The sequence below is a fragment of the Phacochoerus africanus genome, chromosome X (genome assembly GCF_016906955.1).
Source record: "Phacochoerus africanus isolate WHEZ1 chromosome X, ROS_Pafr_v1, whole genome shotgun sequence".
Classification (NCBI taxonomy): Eukaryota; Metazoa; Chordata; class Mammalia; order Artiodactyla; family Suidae; genus Phacochoerus; species Phacochoerus africanus.
In genome coordinates, this window is record NC_062560.1 from 23558965 (window position 1) to 23563645 (window position 4681).

A 4681-nucleotide genomic window follows, 5' to 3' on the forward strand; every position below is an offset into this window, starting at 1 on the left:
TCCTAAGAGTCAAAAAGTGAAAACAACCCAAATGTTCATCAACTGATGAATGGATAAAGAAAATGTGGTCTCTCCATACAATGGAATATTATTCAGCAATAAAAAGAAACACAGGGAATTCCTGTTGTGGTGCAGTGGACAGGAATCTGACTAGTATCCATGAATTTGGGTTCGATCCCTGGCCTCGCAGTGGGTCGGGATCTGGCGTTGCTGTGAGCTGTGGTGTAGGTCACAGACGAGGCTCAGATCCCGCATTCCTGTGGCTGTGGCGTAGGCCGGCAGCTGCAGCTTCGACTTGACCCCTAGCCTGGGAACTTCCCTAAGTCATGGGTGCGGCCCTAAAAAAAAAGGGGGGAAAAAAAACCCACAAAGAAGTATGGTACTGATAGATGCTACAACATGCATACACCTTAAAAAACATCCTAAGTGAACAAAGCCAGTCACAAAAGGGTGCATATTGTATGATTTTTAAAATATGAAATATCCCAAATAGGTAAATCTATAGAGACAGAAAATAATTAGTGGATTCCTAGAACTGGTGGGGGATGGTGTCTCCAGGGGAGTGACTGCTAATGGGTTTTGTTTCAGGGGGAAAAATGTTCTAAAGTTAAATTGTGATAATTGCATAAACTTGTGGTTATAGTAAACACATTGAATCACACTCTTTGGGTGAATTGTATGGCATGTGAATTATAATCTCAAAGATATTAAAATTATAATTATTATTACTAAGCAGAATGGCTGGCACTAGGTTGTAGGACTTCCTAATTTATAGAAATGTCTAGTATCAGACTGCTCTCATAGCTAATTGTGCTATGGATCTAAGATTTTCTGAAGTATGAATTGGAATGTCTGGGCAGTTGCTCCCCCTCTCTGTGATTACGCTAGAGATTTGTGCTGAGCCTCTGTCTGATTACAGTCTTGATGTCTGGTTACTAAAAGGGATGAGGAAAGATATGGATGAGGCCAAATTCATAGCCCATTGAGATGATCAAGATCAGGTGTCTTTGCTTCCCACTCCGTGGCCAGAGAATTCCTTCTCATGAGTAGATTGGCCTTTGGGGCATGTCTTTTGTGGCATCTGCTGCTGGGAAGTGATTCTCTTTTTCAGTTTAGTTATATGGTCTCCCCTTTATGTCTTTGGAAGTGAGCTCATTATTTCTGTTTTATAAAACAGAATGTAAAAATCCCTTCCTTCCAACTGGCTAGCAGCATAGCTGGGCAAAGTACGTTTTAGATTTTACATACAGGATTAGACTGGGAACTTTTTCTTCTTATGTTTCTCTCCCTGCCCCGCCCCCACTCATACACATTATTTTTATATTGAACTATTTGAGGGATTGTTACAGACAGTATGACATTTTACCCTTAAATATATCATCCTAAGAACAAGGGCATTCTCCTAAATAAGCGCAATATAGCAACTCCCACTCCCCTAGGAAATTTAACAATCATAAAACTGCCATTTTTATTTATTTATTTTTTCATTCCATTTGGGCCTGCAGAACATGGAGATTCCTGGGCCAGGGATTGAACCCACCTAAGCTGCTGCAATGACAACACTGGATCCTTAACCCACTGAGCCACAAGAGAACTCTCACTGTTAATTAATACATAGACCATATTCAACTTTTCCCAGTTATAGATTGGGGACATTTGTTTTTGTTTTGATAACCTATCTAGAACCTTCAAGTCTTTTTTTAGGTGGCCTGCCTTTTTGTTTGTCATACAATATTATTTTTTATTCACTTACCCTCCCTGGTTTAGGTTGTGAATACACAGCTTTGCTCACAGTTGCAATTCAGCACAGACTTGGGTACCACCCACTTCTCTGCTCACAGCGCCACCTGGTGTGCTACCCACAGTAGATGCTCAGTACATGCTTGAGGAATTAGGTTAAACTCAATATTGCCAGTCAGGGTCCCAGTTGCAGGCTACACTTTGGTTTTTCTGAGTGTCTACTTTGAAAGCTTACTGTGAGTTGCCATTGACTGCCCCTTTATCCTTCAGATTTCTTGGCATTGCCATCAGTCTTTTGTACATTCCATCTTCCTACTGCACTCATATTATCTTTCATGTGATTTTTGACAGCTCATGAACTACTGAGTAGAAAGGGAATTAAGAGTGATGATGTACGTGAAGGAGAATGAGCTGCTAGTTCTATTTAGAGGAAGTTGGCACTTACAAGCTGGTGTGAACTGTTCTTGGTGGCAAAACTAAAACGTCAGCAGTACTTTTTGAATTAAAAAAAAATCTAAGCATAGTTGATTTACAGTGATGTACCAATTTCTGCTGTACAGCAAAGTGATTCAGTTCTGTAAGTTCTCCAGCAAGGGATCGAACCCAGGCCACAGCAGCGCCCAGAGCCATAGCAGTGACAATGCTGGATCCTTAACCTGCTGAGCCACCAAGGAACTCCCAGACATTCTTTTTTCTTAATATTCTTTTCAAAAAATTATGATATACTTCACGAATTTGCATGCCATCCTTGTACAGGGGCCATGCTAATCTTCTCTGTATCTTTCCAGCTTTAGTATGTGTGCTGCTGAAGTGAGCACCACCAGTACTTTTGAGTAGCCCAGGATGCAGTCCTCTAGCCTGTTTCCATGTTCTTTTTATAGGTATAATGTTATGATACCAGACTGGTTCTGGGATCAGATCAGACTAGAAGCAAAAGACCCCAGAGGCTTTAAACTTTAGTCCTGGTTAACAGGAAGATTTACCACGGGTAATCAAGGTGGTTGTCAGTTCGTCTGTTTCGTCTTGTTAGGAAGCCTGCTGTGACATTTTTAAGGCTTGTCAAGTTTACTAGATCCATGAGCAATAGTTATGTTGTTTAAATTATGCTTTAAGGACAAAGGTGATGAAGGAGTTCAAGACAGACTTTTTTTTAGCACGTGTTTGGGAGCACATAAATATCTAATGACAGGGTACTCGAGAGTGAAATTAAGGAAAAGAATGGATATAAGTTCAGAAGCTCTGAGGTATCTTAGCCCAGGTCAGCAGAAACTAGAATCCAGTGTTTTTAGGATGTTGGCTACTGCTGAAAGTAGCGTGAGTCGTGTTTACTTACTGCAGTGTTTATATATGAATGCAAAAACCATGCTTGACGATTTATTCATCTTAAAAACTTAAAAAATTTTTAAATTTGATTATTAGTTTTAAAATTTTTGGCTGCACCTGGGCCAGGAATCAGACCTGTGCCACAGCAGCAACCTGAGCTACAATAGTGACAATGCTGGATCCTTTAACACACTGAGCCACCAGGGAACTCCACAATTTATTCGTCTTTATCTAGTGGCTATAATGTGATAGAGATTTGTTTCCTATTTTTAAATGGAGAACTTGAAGTGTAAGGGTTGCTAAGTAAATACCCAAAAATGGGAACTGAGAAGACCTTTCAATATACTGTGGAAAAGCCACACATTTATCAGCATTTCCCTGGCTTTTTCAAATCTCAAAGCAAGAAACATAATGAATACAGGGCAGACGTTTCTGATCTCTAGACATCTGCAGCAGCGATGTCTCCATTGCCTTATGTTTAATGTTGGTCATTTAAACAAATCCTGATGATTTACTGATCAAGTGTGAGGTTACCCTTTTTCATCCCAATGACTTCTACATTATGTCTGAAAACAGAAGAGATAAGAGGCTTTTGGCCTCAAGAAACATATCAGAAGAGGAATGTTGTTATGCACTTGCTATATTGAAAGGGGTCCTCCTATGTTTTCTTTCTCCTCCTCTTGGGAGCGTTCCCCTTATCTGCAAGCTAGGAGCTAGGTAAGTGGAAATACCCCTGTGGCAGCTCACCTAGGTCTGATCTGGGGCAATTCTCTCGGAACTTGGGAAATTTCTTGGCTGTATTGCCCCACTCAACACGAGTTCATTTTCCGAGTCTAAGAGCCTGGCTTTGTAACTTTAAATAATCCGGTTGAATGAATTTGCTCTTTGGTGTAAGTGTCTAATTTGGTATAATATATTATCTTTCAAGATAATTTTTTAAAAATCTTTTTTTCTCTGTGTTGTGCGCATGGCATACAGACAGTTCCCAGGCCAGGGATCAAACTTGTGCCACAGCAGCGACCTGAGCTGCTGCAGTGACAATGCTGGATCCTTAGTCTGCTGGCCACAAGGGAACTCCAAAATCTTTTAATTATGGAATTTTTAAATGGAATTTTAAAAACATTTACAGGAGTGAGTTCTTGTTGTGGCTCACTGGGTTAAGAACTCAACTAGTATCCGTGAAGATTTAATCCCTGGCTTTAATCCCTGGCTTCTCTCAATGGGTTAAGGTCTCGCATTGTTGTGAGCTGTGGTGTAGATCACAGATGTGTCTTAGATCTGGTGTTGCTGTGGCTGTGGCATAGGCCAGCAGCTCCAGCTCCGATTCTTCCCCTAGCATGGAAACTTCCATGCCCCGCAGGTGTGGCCCTAAAAAAGAAAAAAAATTTACATGGGTTCTCTTGTGGTGCAGTGGGTTAAGGATCCGGCATTGTCACTGCAGCAGCTTGATCCATGGCCCAGGTTTGATTCCTGGCCTAGGAAATTCCACATGCCACAGGTGTGGCCAAATAAACAAACAAAATCTACAAAAGTAGAGAAATCTTCAATAATTATCAATACATGGCTAATCTTGTTTAATATAGAGGCCCACCTACCTCTCCTCCCCCAGATTATTTTG

At 40.8% G+C, this 4681-nt stretch overlaps 1 non-coding gene across 1 annotated transcript; it reads right to left on the reverse strand.

Annotated features, from left to right (window-relative positions):
- Positions 1-2451: 2451 nt before the first annotated feature.
- On the reverse strand, positions 2452-2558 carry LOC125119048 (U6 spliceosomal RNA). Its single transcript, XR_007133004.1, has one exon. It is a non-coding gene; the product is annotated as a U6 spliceosomal RNA (small nuclear RNA).
- Positions 2559-4681: the final 2123 nt, after the last annotated feature.